The sequence below is a fragment of the Panthera tigris genome, chromosome B3 (genome assembly GCF_018350195.1).
Source record: "Panthera tigris isolate Pti1 chromosome B3, P.tigris_Pti1_mat1.1, whole genome shotgun sequence".
Lineage (NCBI taxonomy): Eukaryota > Metazoa > Chordata > Mammalia > Carnivora > Felidae > Panthera > Panthera tigris.
Genome location: NC_056665.1, coordinates 63,867,337 through 63,895,070, shown reverse-complemented (window position 1 = coordinate 63,895,070; position 27,734 = coordinate 63,867,337).

The following is a 27,734-nucleotide window of genomic DNA, read 5'->3' as shown; positions in this document are numbered from 1 at the left end:
TGAGATGACCTGGCTGCCACATCCATCAGCTGCTTTTAATCATCAGGATGATGGATTCTGCCCATTTATCCAAAACACATGAAAAAATGCAAGTAGCTACATTTTCTTCTGAGGTATTCTAAAATAAAAAAATATTTTCTGAATCATTTAAGAACTATTAGATCACGACTGGTAGAACTGAAGTGTTGCTTACTGAATTGTAGTTTTTCAAAAGTTAAGAATCCCTTTGTCATTCCCAGAACAGCTCTGCTTTCTTAATACTTGAGGGTACTGTAATGTCACCTTGTTTCAAGGGACTTGATGATGGTTTCCATGTTTGCATTTGCTTCGCTTTTTGTCCTGATGATCTGCAAATTAGACTATTCAGGAGGAATCTGGGAGAAGGCCCTAATTCCAAATATGAAAAGAAAATTCTTCTCAGATAATGTGCTGATGCTACTGCCTGGAGACTTAGTTAATACAATCTTTTTGGCAGGACAATTAGGCAACCAAGGATTTCTATTTCCAGAAACTTAACTTTCATGCTCGTACAAAGCTCCATGTAAAGGAGGTTCATTGAAAAAGATGTTGTTCTAATACTGTAGGGAACATCTTTGAATATATAACTGTTGTTATGTTCAAGAGTATAGTAGTAAGAACTTGGAACTAGGGCAAATGTGTATCAATAAGGGAATGAATGAACATATAATGGCACATCTATGCTGCATGATAATATGGTTAAAAATAAATAAAGTAGATCTCTCTGTAGAGAGATACAAGTTGAACTTCTAAGGTATATTAAGTGAGAAAAAGAAAGTTATTGAGCAATACATATGATAGGATCCCATTAATGTTAAAAATGCCAAATCCATTATGTGTGCAAATACAAAACATACACACATATAAATTTATGGAAAAGTTTACAGCCTGAACTGTTAACAATGTTTACTTTTGGGAAAAGAATTTTAGGTGGTGAGATATGTTTAAAAATAGTTATATATTTAAATATATAAATATATTATATATATTTAATATATATTTTATAAAATATATATTTTATATAAAATATATTTTATATATTTATATATTAATATATATTTATATATTTAAATATATTTAGATTTCAAATATGTTTAAATATATATAAATATATTTAAATACATTTATGAATTTATTATATTTCTATTCCCATATTGTATTTTCATCTTTTTAAAAGACAGCTTAGGTTCTCATTCCAAGTACATTAAACAGAAGTTCTACTATCTTTGAGACTTACTATTGTTATACTGCCTTAGGAAATAAATTATAAAAAGTAATGAGTACATTTTTTCTATAAACAGGAAAATATTAAAAAAAAATTTTTTTTTTTAACATTTATTTATTTTTGAGACAGAGAGAGAGAGAGAGAGCATGAACAGGGGAGGGTCAGAGAAAGAGGGAGATGCAGAATCTGAAACAGGCTCCAGGCTCTGAGCTGTCAGCACAGAGCCCGACGCGGGGCTTGAACCCACGGTCCGCGAAATCATGACCTGAGCGGAAGTCGGACGCTTAACCGACTGAGCCACCCAGGCGCCCCAGGAAAATATTTTTTAATATAGGAAAATATGCATGTTTACTGTAGGAAATCTAAAAAATACAACAAAATACAGAGAATGAAAATCACTCATAATCTCATCACAATGTGTTGATGTTTTCCCTCCTTTTATGGACGTGGTTGAGATCATACCACATATATAAATTTTATTCTAATTTCTTTCTACTTAACACATAAATGTTTACCTATGCCATTAAAGCTCTTTGAAAACAGAATCAAATAGATTCCCCATCCTTAACTTAACCATTCTACACTTGTCTCAGATTTGGTTAACAATGGCAAAATCTGTTTTTTTTCTTTTTTAAAGGGTTTTAAAATTTATTTTTGAGAGAGAGTACATGAGTGGGGGAGGGGCTGAGAGAGAGGGTGACAGGATCTGAAGTGGGCTCTGAGTGGACAGCAGAGAGCCTAATGCGGGACTTGAACTCATGAACTCTGAGATCATGACCAGAGCTGATGTCACTCGACCGACTAAGCCACCTGGGTCCCCCCCACATCGGCTTCCGAGACTGTCAGACCACATTTGTGAAATCAGACACCCTTTGGTGATATGGCCAGCCTGAGTCTAACATGCTCAAAGGGAAAGAATGAGCTCTAAGAGCTCAAGAATACACCAATGTGAACCAAAGCACTTGCTGTGAAGCAATAGCCAACAGCACAGATTAAGTGCTTCCTTTTTCTTCCTCTTTTATACCATGGTGCTGTAAAAGTTATCCATGACTGACAGAAATCAAGTCTGCTTTTGAAGAAACCTTCTATTTTTACATATTGGGTCGAGTAATGGTCCAGAACATAGGCCCCGTCCAGAGTTCCATCAGATAAGCAAGACAGAAATTCCAAGAAAAAAGAACCCTGACGGAAAAGACCCTCAGACCCTAACGTCCACGTTAATTTGGTATTAGGAGAAACGTAGGGAGTCCTGTGGCATAAGACAAATATCGAAGGACCATTTGCAGGTGTGAAAAGTGAAACATTTTCCAAAGGTTCATTAAATCACACAGCATCCCTTAGAGAGGGTCTCCATGGTGAAGCTAGCTTTCCTTTTTCCAGGCCAATAAGCGCAAGAAGGAGCCACGGAGGCCGCAGCTGAGACCACCCAGGCGGCGGGAGAAGCGTGGGGCTCACAGCAGAGGCCCCTGTCCCTCCTGTCCACGGGCCCAGGCACAAGAATTCCTTCCCCAGCCTCAGCTGGCTAGGGCCTGAGGTTTCTCTTTTTGTTGGACTCACCGCGGCGGATTCAAACAACAAAGGCACTGGAAGCCTGCAATCCTTTACGAAATGGTCTGAATGGAAACCACAAGGCCTGGAAATTCAAGGGCTTTGGCAAAAATGCTGCTTTGTTCTTCATGTCCCGAAATTGATCCGGCCAATGCCTCGGGTGACAAACAGTGAATAGCACTGGGTACGGCATGTGCTGCAATTAGGTTGGTGGCTCGGATCGGGGCTTCTGTGGGACCAGGCCCACCCCATCTGCCATTCTTGCAGTTACTCTGTGGCTTCATCGCAGAAGCTGGGGGCTCCCCAGGATCCCTGGTGAGGCTGATTTTATTAAAAGAAAAGTAAGTTCATCGCTACTTCTCACTAGGACATGTTTCAGATGTTTTCTTTCTCTGATCAACTACATTTGCCAAGCCACACATTCTGTGCTAAATGGAGCTTACCTAACTCTGCAGGCTGGGGTTTTTCCTGGATCACTCCTATGTCTCTTACTGAAATGCTTCTGGAGAAGCCCATTTGACCCATCGCTCATTCTTTTGTGTGTTCGTTCATTCATTCATTCATTCATTCAAGTACAAATTTATTACCCGTTATGAGTGTATTTTTCTTGAGACACTCTGCTTGGTAATAAAAACATCTAGCCCCGCACTGATAGTGCTGAATGAAAAATAGGATAAGTGCTCTGATGGAAACAAGCCATCACATGAGAATGTGTGACACGGTGGCTGGAATCCCAACAGTTCCACGGAGGTTCCTAGGTGGGCAGGCATCACGGAGCTCATCTGAGGCTGAACAGGGCAGCCCGGAATCCGTGCTATGTGTCAGGGATTCTTTTTTTCGTCATCTTCAGTGGTGGTGGTGATAGTCTGCCACAGCTTTTAGCTCTGGTTCGTCAAGTCAGATATATTCAGTAGGTAGACGTTGACTTTATGTTATGAAGGTGGCAACTGTCATCACCATCATTATAAACGTTGCCAAGTACAAAGCACTTGCCTGTGCCAGAAGACAGCATCAGAACTCAAATGTCTACTCATTAAACTGGGTTACAGTATCTTTTTTTTTTTTAAATTAATGTTTATTTTTGAAATAGAGACACACACAGAGAGAACAAACAGAGAAGGGGCAGAGAGAGACACACAGAATCTGAAGTGGGCTCCAGGCTTCAAGCTGGCAGCACAGAGCCTGACGCGGGGCTCAAACTCACAAACTGCAAGATCGTGACCTGAGTCGAATCAGACGCTTAACTGACTGAGCCACCCAGGCGCCCCTGGGTTGCAATATCTATTGAAAAATCTTCCCTGGGGAAACAAATGACAGAATCATGGATGGAATTCTGGCCCTATTCATAACACTTCTGACACCAAATGTGTGGGTTTTCCACACCAAGTGGATCTCCACTTCTCTTTGGACATTAACTGGGTGTCTGTCCTGGGATATAATTCAATTCTGACCCTATCTATGTGGAGTTAGTGCAGATCTTACAAGTGAAGGGCTCGGTCCCACAATACTGCCCCCCCCCCATTTCAGGGGGCACTTTACTTACTTACTTTACTTACTATTACCAGTTTATTATAAAGGATATTAGAAAGGACACAAGTGAACAGCCAGATGAAGAGGTATACAGGACAAGGTCTGGAAGGGTCCTGAGCACAAGAACCTCTGTCCCTGTGGAGTTTGGGGTGTGCAACTCTCCTGGCACATAGATGCATTCACCAATGGGGAAATTCTCCACATCTTTTCATTTAGGCTTTTTATGGAGGGTCCATTAGATAGACACAGTTGATTAAATCACTGGCCATTGGTGATTAGCTCAATTCTCAGTCCCTCTCTCTTCCCTGGAGGTCAGGGGTGGGGTGTGTGTGTGAGTGTTGGAAATCCCTTTCTTCTAATAACATGTTTGGTTCCTTTTGTGGGTAGCTCCCACCCCGAAGCTATCTAGGGCCCCATCAAAAGTCACCTCCTTAGAAAAAAGGAGTTACTTCATTAGCATAAATGTGAGTATGTTTGAAAGAGGTTTATTATACTTACCCTCATCTCTCAGGAAATTACAAGAGTTTTAGGAGCTGTGTCCTAGCACCCAGGGACAAAGGCCAAATATATATATTTCTTATTATATGAAACATCACAGGCCTCTTATGTTACAACTGAGCCTTTATCCCTATATGGATGTCCACATATTCATATTAGTAAGGAGGTTGAGCTTTGCAAAAGCTTGGACACCATTGGTAGGAGGGAGCTGAGAATAGTCTCTGTCCCTTGGACACCCTCTCTCTTCTCCATACCCTCACTATACCTTCCAGCTTAGTAAGCTTTAAGGTGTTATGATTTGGGGCCAGAGAAACCCTGAGGGCAGAGGATTTGGTGGTAAACTCCAGAAGAAGCAGGAATTTGGTCTTTTCATCTCTATCTTCAGGCACACGGCACACACACACAAGTGTCAAGCAGATGAAGTAGACACAGGCCTAAGAGTTTTGTGGGAAGCAAAGTGACTATGTTTCAACTTGTCTGTGTGGCGAAGGAGAGAGGAACAGGTTCTTCTCACAAAAGAAGTTCTCTTCTGTGTCAAGGGCAGGATAGCCAAGAATCCCAGCCTCCTCTTAGTTTCAAAATTCCCTTGGGAAGAGGAGCTTGACACCTGAAGGATCTTGACCAAGCCGTGAATGTTCAGAGGGACCCACGGTACTTCCCAGTTTGGACTGAGTTCCCTGGGAGCCCAAGAAACCAGGCAGCCTAGAGTTGAGGTTGGGTTCAATTTGTCATTTTTTGTCCTATGTTGTTTGACGTCACAACCTTCAAGGTCAACCTACATTACTTCCATTGCTTTCATATCCTTTTTGTGCTTATTCCTTGATTTTCCCAATGCTGGACTCAAAACTCCTCGCAGGAATACACTGTCTAGTTATTTCAATTCCAATTTCTAATTCTCTCAGTTCAGCTCACAGTACAAGGCTCTGTGGTTCCATATACTGTAAGCTGTAAAAAAATGTTTAATGCACTCATTGAGCATAGCCTGCCTTCATAGGGAAGCCACTCTCCTAACCCCTGAGGAGCCATGCACACTCTGTTTGGCTGCTTCCCCATTCATGCCTCTCAAGGATCAACCTGGCTGCCACCTTAGACTTTGTGTACAAATATTTTTGCCGGGCCCTGAGTGCTGGAAGCCACTACCTCCTTCTGGAAGTGAATACCAGAGATGGAAAACCTCTGTTTCACTTCTGCCAAAGAACACTGTGCCCTTCTCAGCATAATTTTCTTGAAAACATGATAAAGGGAAGATAAAGATGTCAGTGAGAAACTAAGGCAAAACATTCTGTGGGCCAGCCGCTGGTTCTGAGGGAAACCAGCTGAGAGAGGCTCGCGCTTCTCCCACACAGCTGAACAGCTGGGACGGGACCCCAGTGTGGTGTCCAGTGGGGAAGGGTTGGAAGGATGAAAGGCACCGGTCCCCAGCTCTGTGGTTCTGGGGCACCTGGAGTTCAGGCTCTGGGTGGGTGAACAAGAGGGTAGACTTGCATATGGCCCTGAGGTTTGTGCCTCCCCAGCTGTCAGCTCTCAGAAGCCTCTGCTCCTGTAACACAATCTACAATTTCAAAGCCATATGATGACCAGCTTGTACAGTGTGTCAGTGCATGGCTTCAAACTGGAGTCAGAGCTTGTTTTAGGCAAATTAGGGTGGGGGCTCCAATGTGCTGCCTCCACAAGCAAATGCTTCTCGTCCAGTCTGGTGACTGAGGGGGTTGAGGTAGGACATACAGCCTCACTTCATTCCTATATCCAGCCAGTTAGGTTTTTCTAGGCATTAAAGATCCATATGGCATCAGGGTGCTATCAGGCAGCACGATTTAGCATTCAGAGCTATGTTTCACACGTGGGCTCTGCTACTACCCATGAAATCTCAAGCCGCACTGTCTCCCCATTCCCATTTCTCCATCTATAAAATGGAGGGAAAGGGAACTTTATTTCTGCCCTTCCTTCCCTCACAAGAACCAGTCTCAATGCGGAGGATATGCCAGATACCTGGAGATCTTGAAGAGGAAGGTGTTGTGCCCCTGCCTCCCACACAGACTCTCATGCTCATTACCTTTTGTGGCCTGCTGGGCAACATGATGCTGAACTACCTGGAAACCTTAGGGGGTGGGCTGAATCCAGCTGCAAAGTCGTTATCTTTTCTTGCTAGGGAGGCCTCTGTGGCTAAAAGGCATGCACACTCCCTTTCTCTCTCTTAGGGTGACTAACCTTCCTGGTTTGCATGGGGCTACAGGGCTTCTGGGAAGTGCGACTTTCAGCACTAAACCCAGGACAGTCCTGGATGAACCAAGAAGGTCGGTCACCCTACTGGTAGAAATTACAGGGCAGAATGTTCTTGCTTCTGTTACCAAACCTCAATTTATTTGAGGGGCTGTGTTACAGAGATAAAGGGAGGAAGATCTGAGTTACAAACTATATTTTAATTATCCCCTTCTCAAGGTCTAATTTAGATGGAAATCTCACTGCCCAGTTTACTTTTCAGTAAATTAGTGGCTTCATGGAGGTATGGTTAGGATTCTTTATGAAAGACCCTCATCGCTCACTGGGGACTTAGGCATCCTGACCAGGGAAATCCCTTTAGTTCTATTATTCCCATAATGATTTGTTCTCCCTTCCAGCACCCTACCCTCTCACTACACTATTATTTGTGCCATCACTTTAATGGCCTGAGAGCTCAGCACACCCATCAGCCCATTCAGTGTGCTGTGTACCCTTGGCCACCAAACACAAGGATATAAAAGAAGGAAGGCTGACATAACTCTAACAGTGGAGCCAAAACTGGTGAAAGCTCCAACTTCCATCAACTGTTGATCAAAGACATGAATAGGTAGAGACTTAAGAGGCTTAAACTTGATATGAATGGATTTCCTCCAGGCCTTAGTAATTGACAAGCTTTTAGAAAAGCATCAAGAGGTTCCAATGCTAGGCAGAAGCAGAAATGAAGAAATGAGTTTGGAAGAGCTTGAGTTCACTTAGTGATAAATATTCAAAAATTCATCATTTTGTTAAATGCCACTCCCCTCTCCCCACTTTTTTTTTTCTTTCATTTTGACTTTCTAGGGCACTGGGTGAAGCCTAGAATAGGACAGTGAACATAACTTTATCTCTGCTGTCATGGTCTTAGAGTTTAGCAACTCCCACTCGATAATCTGTGTGTGTGAAGATTAAGTAAATCTATTCAGAAGGTTTAAAAAACTGCCCTGAAATCTTGGCCAATCCTTTGAGGCTACATAGCCTGTAATTGAAGGCTGCTCTACTTATATGTTTCTAGATATAAGATAGTTGATAGACCCCCAAGTAGTAGCAACTATCAGTGACAATCCATTGGGAAGTTGATAACTGATACGGTGCTGGTGTTGTTTGTCCCTTTTATAGCCATTTTTGTAGAGAGTAGATGACTCCCTCTTTCATATCTCACAACTGGAGACTCAACCCATCTTCCTCCAGTCGAGGGGAAAATGAGCAACTTCAGCTGGCAATAAAATGACCTTCCCGAATACAGGAATATAAACCACAGAGAGGATAGCTTGGAAAAGTATTTCCTGAAATAAAAGACAAAACCACAGAATGCTTTAACAGTCACCAAAACTCACAGACTTAACACAATCCACATAAGAACATAATTAGGACACATGCTTATGTATTTATAGAAACAGAAAGTATAACAGAAAAACAAAGTTGGGTCGACGATTAATGCATTTAGAAACTTTCAAAGAGGAACTAGAAAGGCGTGCTTGCTGCCTCCGATTTTAATATTGGAAGAGTTCTTGGTATTAATGTAGTTAAAACCCTCACAATAACTGCTTACCTTGACTCCTGGTGATGATGGCAACTGATGGATCAACAGGAGTCGAATTAGTTTGGGCAGGAGGTATGGATGGATGGACTTAGGGAAATTAGTGACTCACAGCAATGGATTAATTCACATCACATGCCACCTGCAACACTGGCAGGTGGGTTAGTGCTAAGACTCGAGAGTTTAGTATGGCTCTTTAACAGGCCAAATGACCCATTCTTTTCTCCGCCCCACCTCTTACTTTTTCATAGAGCTGGAAGCATTAATGGCAAGAATTGCTATGCTGAATTTAAGAGCAGGGAAAATGACTATGTGGCTCAAATACCATGTAGTCAGAGCCACGGGGACACTTCAGAAGTCCGGAACTGGGATTTAGTCTCACGTATAGATTTCCCAGTCTGCAGGTCAGCTGTGTGTGGCATGGTTCTATTCTACATAGATTTCCCCATCCCTCACAATTTACCCACCTCTTGTACTACCTCTGGTCTTCAACACTGTAGGTGCTGCAGGAACATGTCTTCAGTGGCACATCATCAGAAACACTCTTTTCAGTGGCCTTTACATAGTGAAGTAGCTCCTCTGGTTATTAGCTCAAGGGCTCAAGGGAATAAGTCTATTCTTAGAGGCAACCTCGCTCCTCTGGAAGCCACAAAATGGGGTTCTAGTTTCCATCCTGAAGACATCTAGCTATGTGCCTTCCTGAATTTCGATTTCCTCCCTATAAGATGTGGAGTTGAGGTGGACTGAGAATCTTTAAGATTACTCTCAGATCCAATATTCTGTAGACTCGGTGAATTTATAATCCTACCTGGAAACATACAAACCCCTCTATAAACCGCTTGTTTGACAATGCCAGAGATCATCCAGAGCAAATAGGGGTTGAGCCCTGGTTCAGTATCTCTAAGCAGAATTGTTTCTGAGCTTGTGTGACTTTTCCATGAGGTGTCCAGTTGTCTTTCCCAGGGAGCCAGCCAAGGCACCAGATGGAGGCAGTTACGGGAAAAGAGATGATGCAGATTTTAACAATGCAATTAAAATCATGTTTTGACAGCCCCATTCTAAGGGCAAAAACAAGGAGGGATGGGAGGGAAGTGTTTGGCTGTTTTCGATCCTTATGATAGAATTAGGTCTCACTATCTCTTGAAAAATAAAGTGGAAATATACTCAATAGCTCTCTCCAACTGGAAGTAGACTTTTAGTTTCTACCAGTCCTTAACCTGTTAGATAGAGGGCTTACTCATACGTGAGAGGAAAATGTTTATTAATCATCCTTAGTGCTACTGGCGACCATATACCCACTGGCAATTTCTTACATACTAGACTTGACCTTGGCTATTTATCAAATTGCTCAATAGGGCTTTTTAGAAAAGAATATAGGTGAGTACTGGCTCTTCCATTTTGTCTTTTTTTCCCTAATGAAAATTCTCCTGGCCACAAGTTCCCTTGTGGTTGCTCAGCTCTCCTTATATCGTTACATCCTCATGATACTAGTTTTTTTATAAACACACTTTTTATTTTAAAATCTTTTTCGACCTACAGCCAAGTTGTGAAGATAGTACAGAGAGTTTCCATATACCCCAGACCAAGCCCTCTCTACTGTTAACATCCTACGTGAGTATGGTACGTTTGGCACAATTTTCATGAACCAATATCATTATGTCGTTATTAACTATTTCACGCAGATATCCTCAGCTTTTACCTAATGCCCTTTATCTGTTCCAGGGTCCCATCCAGGATACCACACTACATTTACTTGTCATGTCTCCTTAGACTCCTATTGGCTATGACAGTTTCTCAGACTTTCCTTGCTTTTGATAACCTTGACAATTTTGAGAAGTACTGGTGAATGTGGAATAATAGTAACAACAACAATAACCTTTTTGTGGCTTCGTATCATGCTGAGCAAGGTGCACAGTCCTTGTGATATATGAACTTGCTTAATTCCCACTACATCCATACAGGTAGATCCTATTATTATCCCCTTTCACAGCTGAGGAGACTGCAGCTTCAAATGTTTGAGCAATTTACCTAAGATAACGTAGTGTATGTGCCAGAGCAGGGAGCCCAACCCAGGTGTGTTGGTTCCAGAGGCTACATTCTTACCCACCATGCTTAGTAATAAGAACAATGATGAAAAATCCCTTAGTTCTGTACAGTTCTTTGCCAAGCACTTTTACATACATCACAAAACACACCCAAATGACCCTGGTGATCAGGATGATCAGAGAATTCCTGATAATTCCTGGAGGCCCAGCAGCTTGGTGTGGGTTTGTACTATAGCCTGATGATAGGCCAGTGTTACTCATGTACGTATCAGCCTTGCTGGTGGGCCTTTCATACCCTGCAGGGCAGAGCCCAGACCTTCCTTACTGTTACCTCCCCGTAATGTCTAATATTATGTCTCTTACAGGGTAATCTCTTCATAAGTACTTGCTGAATTGGGTTCCTGTTTTATAGATGAAAACACTCAACATTGGAGTTAATGAAAGCCAAAAAATTCATGTTCCATGTAAGTTGTAAAAGCCTTTAAATCCTTTTGAAAAATTCTGTTCTTCTGTAGGGATCTACCTTATTGGCTGTCTATGTATTTACCAGAAGCCTTTCAACTGTCTAAGCAGAGGGAGGAGGGAAGCAAGAACAGGGATTAATAAAACTCAGACAACTTTAAAATAGATTTTTTTTTTCAACAGATGCAAATTCCTTTCTGGTGGTAGCAGTGGTGTGATCTTTATTTTCATTTCCTATTGGCCAAGTCCTACCAGACATAGTTTTAGAATCACAGCATTTCAATTTATCTCTTTGGCCTTAATTTGCATGTCACTGGAAGAGACATTAACATAAGTAGAGAAAATGGTTACAAGTGCAGAGAAGAAGAAATAAGGGACAGAGCACATTGGTGAATGGAAAACTGGCAACGTCTGCATCTACTCTCCTCCAGTGAGTGATAGGGAGGCTTACCCTATACTTCCTTCATCCAGAGAGAGGCCCAGAACCATCGGCCACGTTAGAGCCTGGCTGTCTTCCTGCAAAGCAGGCTGGGTAAATCCTCATTATGTCGGCAGTGGCGACCACTGTTACTCTTTTTCCATGGGATTAGCAATGAGAGGCTCAGTAGACAGAGCAGGCATTGAACTTGCTTTGTGGAGAAATATTTCTCCTGGGTTCAAACGCTGTCAACTTACTGTGTAAACTTGGCAAGTTCTGCTACCTCTCAAACCTCATTTCCCTCATCTTTAAAATGGGCTTAATAACTAATGTGATCCCAGAGCTGCTGTGAGGATTAGAAATAATATGTGCAAAGGATATATGTAAAGTCCAATGGATGGCAAATGGCTTACATTCAGTATACGTAATTCTTTTTTTTTAATGCTTGTTTGTTTGTTTGTTTGTTTGTTTAGAGAGAATGCATGTGAGTAGGGGAGGGGCAGAGAGAGAGGGAGAGAGAGAATCCCAAGCAGGCTCTGTGATGTCAGCGCAGAGCCTCACCTGGGGCTCGATCTCACAAATCTGTGATATCATGACCAGAGCCAAAAACAAGAGTTGGATGCTTAACTGACTGAGCCACCCAGGTGCTCCATATGTAGTTCTTATTAATCTGTTTTCCAGCTTAAGGACTGATGTCGATGGCTGCCTCAGTCACATTCTAGCCACCAAGTCCATATTCCTCACATTTAATAGTCCCCAAATGAAAGTCAAAGGCATTTAAAAACAAAACAAAACAAACAAACAAACAAACAAACAAAACAAAACAAGACAAGACAAAACACTTTCCTGGGACTCAGGGAAGCCAGCTTCTGGATTTCAGCCAACCCCAAGAACACCTCTCCTTCTGGGGCAGCTCCCGCAGTGCGACTCCATCTACCTCCCTCCATCCAAGGCCAGGGGACATCAAGGCAAACCCAGGAGTGTGGCATCTGCCAAAACTCCTCTGTCCCTTAATCCCAGCCTATGATTCCTGCCCCATCCTGCCCTCTGGGCTAGTCTGACCTCTGTTTTTCACTCCCAGTCTATTTGGCATTTTTATGACCAGGGCTTGGGCAACTGGGCAAAACCTGTGGACTAGAACTGGGCACTATTTCCGAGGAGTTTCCCTTGGTGAAACGCTTGACACTCTGCTGGGTACGAGTGGGTGGTTTTGACAGCTGCAGGGAGAGGTGCCGTGTCCTGGGGTGGCATGGGTGATGAACACACCATAAATCGCCCGTCTGCCTAGAGCATAAATCCGAGGGCTGTACTGGTTCCGAGGCTAGGAAATTGGAATGAGGGAGCCAGGTAAACAGACCTGAGTCAACAGGAGCAAAGAAACAGCTCTTGTGGCCATGCCATCCACAGCCGTGGGCCGGGTTTTCAGAGCGTCGGATGGCTCGCTTCTTAGGAGTCATCTTTGATTTTTATGGTTTTGTGAGGTTTGGGAAAGAAAATAAATGCAGGGTAAGGGCGGGACTCCTTGCAGTGGCCGGGGCAAATGCTCAAAGCGCCATGGCACCCGGCAGAGTTTCCAGAGTGGCTAGACATTGCTGGCTCCTTCTCCCTCCAGAGAAGTGAGGAAAAGGCCGCTCAGCTGCCCCATGGGTCACTGGCGGGCAGGTCGCTTGGTAAAAACACAGGGCTGCAAGTTAGGGCACCTGGATTCCAGGCCCTGCTTTGCCACTAACGGGTGACATGATTTTTTTTTTTTTTTTTTTTTTTTAGGCCTCCTTACTTGTCTGTCTGAATTTCAGTCTTCTCATTTACAAAACAGAACATCCATATCCCACCTACCTCAGAGGATCAAATGAGATTATAGAGGTCATATTTTTGGAAACTTCTTACTTTGTGAAACTGTCAGACTTTGTGTGAACATTTATTAATAATAAGAAAATATCAGCTACCAATTGCTAAGCACTTTTTAGTACTTGGCACAGGGCTAGGGCTCAGCGCAAAGGAAAAGTATGAGTTTCTTTATTCAAAAAGAAGGAAGAAGTGCCATTAAACTTATTAAAATATAAAAGTATAGTTAAGAATACTGTACTGTATATTTGAAAGTTGCTAAGATAGATCTTTTAAGTTCCTACCACAAGGAAAAAATGTAATTCTGTGTGGTGATATATGTTAACTAAACTTATTGTGGCAATCGTTTCACAATGTATGCATCTGTCAAATAATTAATTTCTACACCTAAAATTATTACAATGTCACATGTCAGTTATATCTCAGTTTAAAAATTAACTTAAAAAATAATAAAACTTTTCTTTCTCATCCATGGGCTCTCTCTACCTATCGATTTCTTATTTTTTTGATTTTTTTTTCTCTTTGCTGTTATGCTCCCTCAGGCCTGGGGATACTTGCCGAGGAAGCACAGATCTTCATGAGCTCTCAGGAGGATGAGGTTGGGGTGACAGGAAGGTCCACTGACTGCTGGGCTGATGTGCATGCCTGGCGGAGGTGGGCAAGTGGAGCCTGGCATCTATGCTTCTCCAAGCCACGGTGGAAAGGCGATCTGGAGAGGTGGGTGGAGGCTGGCCCCTTCTGAGTTGCTCAATAAATGCACTCCAGTTCTGCTAGACTGAGTCCAGGATGGCATTGCCATGAGGTACTCTGGCACAAGTGCCCTGGCGCTGACCTACCCTCTGCCAGTGTGCAAAACCTTACTGGGTAAGGGATGGGGAGAGGGAGATCAGGCAGGGAGCCTGGGGCACCAGATAGTGGGGAAGCAGGCAGCTAAGAGGCTGCCCCCGGAGGTGATGAGAGGCAGAACCACAGCTAAACCGAGGCTCTAAGCTTCCATTGTCTTTTTGTACTTCACTTGCAAATCTCAAAATCTGGGACTGTGACTGCAGAGTGTTAAACATCTAGTGTGGGACCCCCTCAGCACCAGGTCCTGTGTGACTGTGCAGTTCCAGCCTAGGTGAGGCTTGTGAGCCTCAGTGAGGTCCAAGCCTTGTGAGGTTCAAGGACCGTGCTCTAAGGGAGCTCCTCTTTGTTCCTGTTAAGCAGAGGAGGAAAAAGATCTTATGGAGCTTCCATCAACTTCTGTAAAAGCAGAGGTAACATTTGAGCTTAAGAATAATTGAAATGAGCCCCAAAGAATCTGACTATTACCAACGAATGTGAGAGCTGGGCTGTTAAACCCTGGCCTTGTAGTAAATGAATATTCAGTTCCTGCTAACTCCCTCAAGAGAAAAGTCAGGGGTGTCCTCTCCCCAGCAAAGGACATTATTCCAACAACACTATGAAGAGTCATGACTGTTTGGTGGGCAATCTAATACCCAGGGTGGTTGCTAAAACTATTCTCAGTCATTTATATTCATCCACTCAACCATTTAGCAAACAATTATTGAGTACCTGTCACAGGCAAAGATTTTGCTTGGCATTTTTTTATTTTTGGAATATAAATGTGATTAGGATCTGACTTCTTTCCTCTAGGAACTTATTCATGCTGGAAAACTTGCAAACACTATCCTTTCTTTCCTTTTTAAAGTTTATTTATTTTTGAGAGAGAGCGTGAGCACGAGCTGGGGAGGGACAGAGAGAGGGGGAGACAGAGAATCCCAGGCAGGTTCTGCATTAGTCCAATGTGGGGTTTGACCCCATGAACCACAAAATCATGTCTTGAGCTGAAATGAAGAGTAGGACACCCAACTGACTGAGCCTCCCAGATGCCCCAATAAACACTATCCTTAAGATCAATAATGAAAAGTGCCCTAAGGGAGAAAACAACAACTGGAAAGGGTTGGGGGCTTTAAAAAGGGGCCTCTGGTAGGTGAATGAGCAAATCTTCCCGGCCAGGTGCTACTTAAGATGACCTTTGAAGAACAGGTAGGGTTTTGCCTATGAAGGTTGTGAGGAGGGAACAGCAGGGGCAAGTCCAGGGTGGTTGGAAAAACATGCAGCCTGTTCTGGGAACTTCCTCTCTTCCAATTCCAAGCGTGTGTTTGTGTTTCCATGTCGTTACCTGACCCTACTCCTTTACCATGTTTGACTGATCCAGAGGCATGTTTCTCTGGAATTCTTTCATTTTTTTCCTTTTTTTCCAAACAGATTCTGAGAATGAGGTATCCCTTTGGTTGCAGAAGCTGTAGGATGGCACTCCTGGGAGACTGAGCCAGTAGTTTTCTTAATGTGTGGGAGATGCCATATAGACAGAGAGAAAGAAGGTGGCAGACATGGAGGCAGAGACAAAGGTAGGGAGGCAGGAAAGCACGCTTGCCTCACTTCCAGGCCTTCCTGAGCCCAAAGGTTGCACCAGCCTTCTGTCTGTGGACACCCTGTGTCCTTCTAATAGAGCTCTTTTTTGCCTTGCCTATTGCGAGGTGAATCTGTGTCCCCTGAAATCCAGAGACTTCCTTCAAATATAAGGGTTATTGCAATGGGGTAGGTGAGGACTCAGGAGAGCCTGCTGCAGGGCAGGGGGAGGGGACAGGATGAGGACCTGTGTGGAGATGCAGGAGGTGGGACTGAGCTGTTAGGACGTGGTGGTGGTTGATGCTCAGAGAGAGGCAGAGACAATGGACAACAGCAGATTTCAAGGGATCACTGGCGTGACTATGACTCTAAATCATCATTTAGTATGCTTTGTATTGCAGGATATGAAAGCTGCTCCCACCCCAACCTATGGAATGTTAACTTGACACCTAAGACAGTTGAGGCTTCCTGTGATTCAGTATCCCACTATTTTCTGATGGTACAGAAAGATAAACAACCAGCAGAAGATTGCACATCCCTTTTTTTTTTTTTTTTTAAAGCATTTGACCCATAGTTTCCTGTGGTTCTGGCCCCTATGCTCTTGGCTGGAGCCCATCCAAAGCAGTGTGCAAGCAGCCTCAACAGGGGCCAGCACCACTCCAAGGTGACTCCTGCCCTAGGGAGAGGGGAAGATGACTACACACAGCAGTCCAACTGTGGCCCCAGCAGTGGGCTGTGGCCAGGCATCTGGTCTGAATGTAGGCCCCACCCACCAACAAAAGCTTCTCAGGGCACAAAACAGGGAAAGTGCCCTGCATTTTGGTGCTACTGCATCTCTGCAAATGCCTGGTCTGACTTAACTCAAGCTTAACTTCAGACTGGCCCACTAACAACACAGGGACCCACCTCTGCTCACAACGGGCAAAGCCAATCATTGCAGACAGCCGGACGGAAGGCAAAAGTGGCTCAGCCACACAGCAGGGCACATGCAACACACACAGAAGACACCTGTGAGGCGCCAGGTTCTGGTGAATAGAGGGCAATGCATTGCAGTTACACCACAGGGCCCCTTCTTCATAGGGCCACTGCTTGTAAGAGCAGGAGGCAGAGCTCTCTCCTAACACACAGAAACAGGCACAGACAGACAAAATGAGATGTCCACTCTCACCACTTTTATTCAACATAGTACTGGAATTCCTAGCCACATCAATCAGACAAATAAAACAAAGAGAAGGCATCCAAATTGGAAAGGAAGAAGTAAAGCTTTCACTATTTGCAGATCACATGATACTGTATACAGAAAACCCTGAAGACTTCACAGAAAAACTACCAGAAGTGAAAAATGAATTCATAAGGTCACAGGACACAAAATCAGTATGTGGAAATTTGTTGTATTTCTACACACTAACAATGAAATAACACAGAAATTAAGAAAACAATCCCATTTAAAATTGCAACAAAAATAATTTAAAAAACTAGAAATAAACTTAACCAAGGATGTGAAAGACCTGTGTTCTGAAAACTATAAAACATGGCTGGAAGCAATTGAAGACAACATAAACAAATGGAAAAATATTCCATGCCAATGGATAAGAAGAGCAAATATTGTCAAAATGTCCAGACTACCCAAAGCAATCTACAGATTCAGTGCAGTCCCTATCAAAATACCAAAAGCATTTTTCATAGAACTAGAACCAACAATCCTAAAATTTGTATGGAACCACAAAAGACCTGGAATAGCCAAAGAAATCTTGAAAAAGAACAAAACTGGAGGTTTCACAATTCCAGGTTTAAAGATATACTAAAGAGCTGAAGTAATCAAAACAGTATGGTGCTGGCACAAAAACAGGCATATAGATCAATGGAACAGAATAGAGTCCAGAAAACAACTCACAATTATATAATCAATCTTAGACAAAGGATGCAAGAATATGCACTGGGAAAAAGGCAGTCTCTTTTACAAATGGTGCTGGGGAAACTGGATAGGTACCTGCAAAAGAATGAAACTGGACCAGTTTCTTACACCAAACGCAAAAATAAACTCAAGATGGATTAAAGATGGAAATATGAGACCTGAAACCATAACAATCCTAGAAGAGAGCGGTGGCAGTAATTTCTCTGACATCAGCCATAGCAACATTTTTCTAGATGTGTCTTCTGAGGCAAGGGAAACAAAAGCAAAAGTAAACTATTGGGACTGCATCAAAATAAAAAACTCCTGCACAACAAAACTAAAAGACATGTGAATGCAAGCTGGTACAGCCACTCTGGAAAACAGTATAGAGGTTCCTCAAAAATCTAAAAATAGAACTATCCTATGACCCAGCAATTGCACTATTAGGCATTTATCCAAGGGATACAGGTGTGCTGTTTCAAAGGGACACATGCACCCCCGTGTTTATAGCAGCACTATCAACAATAACCAAAGTATGGAAAGAGCCCAAATGTCCCTCGATGGATGAATGGATAAAGAAGATGTGGTATATATGTACAGTGGAGTATTACTCAGCAATCAAAAAGAATGAAATCTTGCCACTTGCAACTACGTGGATGGAACTGGAGGGTATTATGCTAAGTGAGATTAGTCAGTCAGAGAAAGACAAAGATCATATGACTTCACTCATAAGAGACGAAACAAATGAACATAAGGGAAGTGAAACAAAAATAATATAAAAACAGGGAGGGGGACAAAACAGAAGAGACTCATAAATATGGAGAACAAACTGAGGGTTACTGGAGGGGTTGTGGGAGGGGGGGATGGGCTAAATGGGTAAGGGGCATCAAGGAATCTATTCCTGAAATCATTGTTGCACTATATGCTAACTAATTTGGATGTAAAATTTAAAAAATAAAATATAAAACAAAAAACAAACAAACAAAAAAAAACCCAAAACTTAAAGACAACCTACCAAATGGGAGAAGATATATGCAAATGAAGTATCTGATGAAGGGTTAATATCCAAAAAATATAAAGAACTTACACATCTCAACACCCAAAAAACAAATAATCCATTTAAAAATAGGCAGAAGACATATGGAAACATTTCTCCAAAGAAGACAGGCAGATGGTCAACAGATACATGAAAAGAGGCTCAACATTACTTATCATCAGGGAAAAGTAAGTCAAAACAACAATGAGATACCACCTCACACCCGTCAGAAGGGCTAAAAATCAAAACCATAAGAAACAACAAGTGTTGGTGAGGATGTGGAGGAAAAGGAACCCTCCTGCACTGTTGGTGGGAATGCAAAGTGGTGCAGTCCTTGTGTAAGACAGTATGGAGGTTCCTCAAAAAGTTAAAAAGAGAACTGCCATATGATCCAATAATGCCACTACTGGGTATTTACCCAAAGAATATGAAAACACGAATTCAAAAAGATATATGCACTCCTATGTTTATTGCAGCATTATTTACAATAGCCAAATTATGGAAGCAACCCAAGTGTCCATCAATAGATGAATGGGTAAAGATGTGGTATATATACATGATGAATATTACTCAGCCATAAAAAAAGAATGAAATATTGCTATTTGCAATAACTTGGATGGATCTAGAGGGTATAATGTTAAGTGAAATAAGTCAGTCAGAAAAAGACAAATACCACATCATTGTATTCATATATGGATTTTAAGAAACAAAACAAGGGATCAAAGAACAAAAGACACAAACCAAAAAACAGACTGTTAACTATAAAGAGCAAACTGATGGTTACCAGAGGGGAGTGGGGTGGGAAGATGTGTGAAATAGATAAAAGGGATTAAGAGTACACTTATTTTGGGGCACCTGGGCGGCTCAATTGGTTAAGCATCCAACTTCAACTCAGGTCATGATCTCCCAGTTCATATGTTTGAACCCCGCATTGGGCTCTGTGCTGACAGCTCAGAGCCTGGAGCCTGCTTCAAATTCTGTGTCTCCCTCTCTCTCTGCCCCTCTGCAGGTTGTGCTGTCTCTCTCTCTCTTTCTCTTAAAAATAAATAATAAAACATTTAAAAAAATGATTTAAAAAAGAGAGTAGAATTATCTTGATAAGAACTGAGTATAGAATTGTTGAATCAATTTACACCTGAAGCTGATATAACACTGTATGTTAAATATACTGGAATTTAAAAACAAAAGAAAAAAAAAAAAGAAAAGAAAACCATGTGAATCTCTTATCTAAATATGTTTTAAAAATGGGATGAGGTGAAATTTTCTCCTGATGGAATGGATTCTAGAGCTAGTAAGCCACTTGTATTTACAAAAGAGTTGATAAAAATATTCCTCTGGATTGTATGAAAAGGGAGACAGAGGCCTCTCGTAAGACATGGTCTCCACTATTACTCAGATTTGGCTTCTTTCTTTTGTGCCTTATTAGACACTGGACCTCATTTTCAGTTTCTCCAATTTTCTGCAGGTAAATGTTCTCTGTTTCTTGATTAGTCCACTTCAGCCTGTCTTTCCCTTTTGTTTGCATTTTGATTTTGTCTGAAGATTTTTCTTGCTTTCCTGTGGCCCTTGCTGTGATTAACTTGCACTCAGTAGGAGCAGGCTCAGTGACAACATTGCTGATCTCTTACAACTCTTCCTTCCCTGCCTCTTGGGCTGCATTACCCTTCTGTCAGATTGCCATGTCAGAGCTAAGTTTCCAGGAAGAGTGATGCTATAGAAATTCACACTTATGGGAGCACAAGAAAAACAGAGGAGGCAAATGATGGCTTAAAAATATTTTGATAATCCCGTACATTTGTTTGTGTAGTTGACCTTGGATTTCCAAGAATGTGGTGGAGGAGGAAAGGGAGGCAAAACTTAATGGACCAATTGTAGGAAATAAACTTGCAACGCTAAAAAATATGATCTAGAGACTTTAACAAAACACACACAGGCTGATCCTATAAATAGCTATGGCAGCATGTGGAGTTCATTAAGTCAGAGGAGTGGTTCAGGCACCTTGGAAGGTAGCTGCAAGAGCCGGCGCACTCCAAGACGTGCCCTTTCACTCAAAGACTTCACAGATGTCAAGAGTTTCCAGGGGCTCTGTTCTCTCTCTGTCTGCCCACAGGGGGAAGTGTGGCCACACCTTGCCCTTTGCCTTGGCCTGGCTCAGTGACCAGAACGTGGGGAACAAATGTCTGGTGTGTTAATAGATCTAGCAGAGGGATTTAGAATTGGGATTGGTGAATTGGCCATCCGAATTTTTGTTCTCTGCTCTCTCATAGCTGCTTAATGTCATGCTAAAGCCAGTAGCTGTATATCCAAGAGTAATTAAAATATTATTTCTGATGTGAGATGCCACAAAGCAGTACTTCTGGCATTAGCCCAACCCCAAAGGGGAGAGCATACAAGTCTTCTTGCTTATCTATGTTCTTTCTTTGAAACCCATCTGACTTCTTCCCCCTTCAGTTTTAGAGTCTTCCCTGAATTTCTCAATCTATCCCCTCTTTCCTTCCCTTGAACTCTCTTGATCTGAATCTTCTGTGCTGCATAAAGGAAATGGGACTTCACAGAGCAGAGTTCATATTTTGGTCGGGACCCTTGTTATGTTAGCTTGAGTAAATTCTAACTACCATAACCATGTAGACAGGGATTATTAGATGAATGGTGATTGCTACCTTGTTTTTATATTTTTACTTAATTCTTGCCACAGCTGAACAGGGGCTCTTATTACCTTTATATCTTATGGATGGGGAAACAGAAGCTCAGGGAATATAACTTGCCTCATACCAAATGGTTGGCAGGTGATAATGCTGTCAGAATTGAACCTGGATTTCCCACCTATCATGCTGTGTTGACTCCACATTCACTTTTCTGAACCTTAGCTCTTTCATCTTTGAACTAGAGATATTTGGGTAATTGTAATGATTCAATGAGAAAGGAAGCCTATAGTGCTGGGTTAAAATATATGCATATGTAATCCTTTCCTTCCCTCCTTAGAGTTTTATCATAAGCTATCCTGTATCTTCTCATGTTTAAAAATGGAGTTTCCACCTAGATCCCTGCTCTAGGTATATGGTGGCTCTAGCTCATATAAACTCTGTAGGTCCTGTGCTTATAGCAAAGTAGTGTCATATAGCACATAAAGACAGTGGGGATAACTTGATTCTAAGAATTGATTCTCTTTCTCTTCTTTTGGAAATGGCCAGTAGGCTTGGAGCATAACACACTGTCCATCCATGTGAGATGGGGCTGTCTAGTCTTGTTTACCACATGCCTTCCCATATGGAAGCTCATAACTACAATAGTACCACTCCAGGAAATTAAGTTCATGGAACCATCAAACACATTTTCAAACTATTTGGATATTTTCTTCAAAGATACTTAGAAGTTTAATCTTCCTGTTAGCTATCCAAAAGTATTACAAAAATAGGCAAGAGTGGAGACATATGTAGAGGCAGGTACTCCTTGTCTCTCTCAACTACTTGCCTGTAATAATTCTTTTTTAAATGTTTATTTATTTGGGGGGGTGGAGAGCGAAAGAGCGAGCTGGGAAGGGGCACAGAAAGAAGAAGAAGAAGAGAGAGAATCCCAAGCAGGCTCCATGCTGTCAGCAAAGAGTCTGACGTGGGACACGAACCCATGAACCATGAAATCATGACCTGACCCAAAATCAAGAGTCAGACGCTTAACTGACTGAGCCACCCAGGAGCCCCTCTTTGTAACACCTTTTAAGTGTAGTTTTGAGTGAAGTGTTTAATCAAGAGACAGAAATGTGGGAAGTTGAAGAGAAGAAAAGGGGAATAGTCAAGGAGACGGGTAACTGGCTCTTCATTAATTTCTAGCATTTTCCAGGGAGCAGCTTTGGGTATTAGATAGTGGGAGTATGTGTGTCTATGGCATTGGTGAGGCAATGGTCAGAAACCATCGACTCTCAATTGTGGCTACACATGAAAATAATCTGGGGAGATTTAAAAAAATGCCCAGACCAACTGAATCAGAATCTCATGGAATGGGGAAATTGATATAAAAAAAAAAATCCTCAGGTCATTCTCATGTGTATCTGGGGTTGAAATAACTAATCTAGGAAAGTTAACCAGACCAGGCCCAGAAATAAGCTATTTTCCTGGTACTGTCTCTGGGAGAAGTGATATAAGATTATAGTTAATCTTGCAATAAAGGGAGGCAGACAATTTCAGGGACCCCCAAGAATGTGCACTATGTGTATCTTTTTGGGAGAGGTGACTATTAATTTTGTGTATTGCCAATAAATTGTGCTACTAATAATGTGTGTTCCTGTTGGAACCATAGGTGGGGGGCCTGGAGCAAACATCTCTTATGTTCAGAGGTATTATAGGAGGGTAGACAGGCTAAAGTAAGCAATATCAGGAAATAAGCCTTCTTTCTTTGTCCATTACAAATACAGACCTCTAGAATACCTCTCATCCTTGGTCTTTCATTTCTGATCTTGAAATTAGAATGTCAATTCATTTTAGACCCTTCCCTCCTCCTGCTACTAACCCTATTCCTGTTCACATGTGAAGAGGAGTTAACATTTTCAATTTTTCTCTTTGAAAGTTATTTCTACCTGTTCACTGTAGCTGTAAATGGCACCATTATCGTTTTCTTTGAAAGTGTCTCCAGCTGAAAGGTAGTATGATGTCCTTTAAAAAAGCATGGGTAGGGATCAAACAATCGTTTGAATTCCACATCTGTTAATGAATTATGTGACTTTTGGCAAATTTCCTAATCTCTAAGTGTCTCTGTTTCATAGTCTGTAAAATGGAAACAGTAGCATCCACCTTAAAATGCTGTTGAGAGCATATGAAAATAAATGTAGGTTAAATGTATAGGCCAGTGTCAGGAATATAATAGTTGTCTGGTAGGTGTTGGTATTGCTGTTTTTTTAAAATATTTTATTTAGCACATTTCCTCACTTAATTTCAGAGAGGAATAATTATGTTAAATTGCTAGAGGAAGAAATTCTGCTAAAAACACCACACTTGAAGAATTCCTATTCACATTTGAAGATGAAGCACAAATCATGCCATCTCTGTGATAACTTAAATGAAATAATAATGGTAAAAATTACTGGTGCAGGGCTTGACACACAGTAGGTATGTAATAAATGTCACTTCTTTTCCTATCCTTATTACTATTTGCAGGGAATTTTCTAGGCAGGAAAGGTGATGTAGCATTATAATATTTTATGTCAGTAAAACATTATAATCATCTCCATTATTTCTCTTAAACTTTTGTTACACCATAAACTTTTAGCAATGTCTCCCTTTTAGGATTTCATACTTTAATATCTTACCCTTTGCCTAATTCCCAGATAATCATACCCTGACATCTAGCCTGTGGTTCAGTCCTCCCCTCTATTCTAACCACTGATAGTATTCTCAGGGGTTTCAACAACCATGTTGACTTTCCAATTGCCTGGCATTATGGTTCTTTGTCCTTTGATTACTTCTTCTCATTCCACTACATCTCCTTACAAATATGACCATTATTAGAAATGTTTCCACTGCTGAGATCTTAATTCTATGATCCTCCTTTCTTAACAGAATCATTTTCTATTCTCTTACTTTGGACACATAATTCCCAGGTGTGGTATACAGACTTTGAAAAGGATACATAAGGCAATTGTCAAGGGCCATATTAAGCCAGAGAGATCAAGTTGGTTCTAAAACCAAGCTATTTTAGGTTTTTTTTGAGAACCTAAAATAAGTATTCTTATTATGAATGTCAATTAATTCTTCTATATACACAAATGATATTGAGCTATAGATTGTATTAGATAGATTCATAGAATACTGTAGCAGCAAACTCCAGAAATTCAAATATTTTCACTGGGCTGGTGCCTGTAATTTTGCTATTGAATATCATTTGGCACCATCTTCAAATTTGTCTGATCTATGGTTTGATCTGGACTAAGTAAACTCTAGTAATTTTTCCATGTTGAAGAATGGGTTGAACTGAATTGAGTTTAGGGGAATATAACAAATAAAAGAATTAGAATAGAATAGAATAGAATAGAATCATTCCTCAGTGCTTACATTTTTTGAGCCCCACTGTGTGTCAGGCACTGTGCTGGTTCTAGGTGTAGAAGCTAAGGATGATAAAGAGCTGGCAATCTGGTGAGCAAGACAGTAGGTAGACACAGGTGGCTAATTTAAGAGGTATTTCTTGCTGCTCCTTGGCTCACAGTTTTGCAGAGATATTCACTGTGTTATGGTCACAGTGGGTGGGGTTGTGAACGGACATAAGGGCTGTTAATTTAGAATGTTCTCTGCCACCTTTTACACATAGCAACAAAGACATCTGGACATTTCAATGAGTTTTCAATTTGTGAGCTACTTGGCATTGTGTTCAAGTAGGTAGCAGATAGAGTCTAGTGCCAGGTCAATAAGTTGGATTTCTATATCCCTTTATTTGGAAGTTCCTTGGGGAGCATTCCTGGAAAGAAGATCTATCCTGAGAGAATTCTAAAGTAGATGGGCTTAAGTCATTAGATGCTCCATTGTTATTATGTCTTCAGGGTAGCCATTTCTGGTATTCAGAATGAACAGAATGTGGGTATAGCAAATACTGGTGTCTGACTCTCCAATAAAAAAAATAGATTTGGAAAAAAGAGAGGAAGTCTTGATCTCCCAAAAGTGACGTGTTCAAACTCATTTGATCTCTCCAACTCTTCTGGTTCATCCAAGGGAAACTTTTTCCAAGGGTCCTTGGACACAAAACTCATTCTATCCATAGTTGTGTTTGAGGAGAAGGTCACTAAGGAATCTTCAGTTTCCTAACCTTTTTTTCAGCAAATCCTTAGTGAAAACAAGAATGTACTTTCTGGATGCTCTTTAGGCAGAAGAGTAACCACAAATCGTGCCTAAAGAAGAACCTTCTTGCCAAAGTGAGGTCTGGTGGTCTCTCCCCTCGAGCTTCTTGCCAATGTGCTTATTTGTGGAGCTACTGAGAGGACCCTCCAGACCCATAAAGTGCTGACCAGATGTGGTTTGGTGAATATGCCACTATCACACAATAGGAAATGATATAAAGTCAACTGATAATTAACATTCTCTGAGAAGTATTTGTTGCACTGACCATGTCTGCATTTGGGACCCTGCTGACCTTAGAGTCTTCTCTAGAAGATTCAATCCATAGGACAGTTCTCCTAGCTTCAACAGTGCTTCTTCAACATTTTGATGTTGTTTGTTTAGAATTAATGGTTTCTTTTGTCCACATGCCTGTAGCCCTCTTATTTAGGACTTTTTCCCCCCCTGCCTTATATTCTACAATTATTGACATTCTTTCCTTGATCAATAAATGATAAGCTCTATCAAGGTTTATTTCTACACATTTCCATAGCATTGAAACATTAAGTGCTAATTTTCTTTTTCATGAAAGCATCAAGGCAGGTTTAAAGCAACAGGAAAAAGGAAAGCAGCTGGACACACGTATTAAAAAGTAATGATGTGTGTGCGGAGGCAGAAGATACCTCGTCCATCCCTTTATTTTAGTATTAGAGGGGGACATTTATGGGTTGACTGTAGATATGCAAGTTCAGGTCTTTTTTTTTTTTCCTTCCCAAGATGTCAGCTGAGTATGTTAGGAGGGGAATAGCATAAGAGAGGAGACTACCTATGTTTCTGAAACTGCTTCTTTCTAAGGACAGAAATTACCATGATTTGGACTGAGAAAAAAAAACGGACATAAACTAATCTATAATGGGACTGGAATCGGGAGCTTTAAAAAATTTACATATACTTAAGTTTTATCCATGAACTTCTGTCATTGTCTTCTATGAAAGGCAAATGTTCTCTCAGGCAATGCTCTTGGTAAACTTCTCCCCTTTGGCTTCAACTCAAATATCGCCTCCCCTAGAAAGCCTTCTCTGACACAAATGCAGCAAACTTATTGGTTGTTCCATGCTCTCTGAACTTTTCAGGTGGGTCCATCATGACAATGGTGACCCTGTATTGCAGTGACTTAGGAGGAGTCTGTCTTTGCACTGGACTTGTAGCTCCTGTAAGTAACGATGTCTATAGAACATAGTGTATATTCTACAATATTATGAGGAAATAAGTGTTCTCTGGAAATAAGTATGTATGAGGGAATAAGTATCCTTTTAATTAAGTCCTAAAAATAAGTCATTTTTAGATCTAATAGATGGGTCATAGGACTGACCCAATTTGGCATTTCTTAATGCTTTTATGTACAATATTTCTTAAGAGAAGTATTATAAGGGTAGAGATGGATTTGGGTTGTATAAGTTCAGTCATTCACTTACCTCCTTCATGATTTTATTGTATCCACTGCCACATGTACTATTATTTAATGTTTTTGAGCTTAACTCATTTCTTTTACTCAAGATAGTTTGAGAGAAAATTTTTAAGAAAATTAGCGAGAGGTGCATAATTTGCTATTAATAAATAGCGGAAAAACATTCAAACACACTGAAGTATGAAGTGCTTATTTATGCATTGCTTAAAATTATTTCTGTGTGACTGGTGGTGAGTGGAGTGCTCTTAGGAAACATGGCTCCAGGGTTTTTCTGAAGCCACCATTTTCCTTACTCTAAAGTATTATTTATATTACACATGTTGTTAGTATTTCTCATACATCTCCACTGAAGTACTCTAATGGCACAAGAGAGGAGACATGCTCTCCACCACCCTCCCATCTCCCCACCTCGGGCGACAGTAGACATACAACCCAGGGGGACTTGGCACAGAGGTTTGAAGTGGCCCATTGTAAATTTCTTTGAAATCTTCATTTTTGTGTTGGCAGTCATACACATTTTGCTTCTACACCATAGTACATATTTCTAATTATTTTCATACAAGTACAGATTTTCCTTCAAATGTTTTAATAAAGTGATGATCTTGCATACTATTTACTTGATGATTTTGAGTATAACCAATTATACCTCACCATTATGTACCACACTTTGAGAAGCACAGTCTTGAGTAAAGCACAATATTGTATTAAATAGTCTCCATTTTAGTACTAAGATGTAGTTTGGTAAATATTCCTCACTGAATGA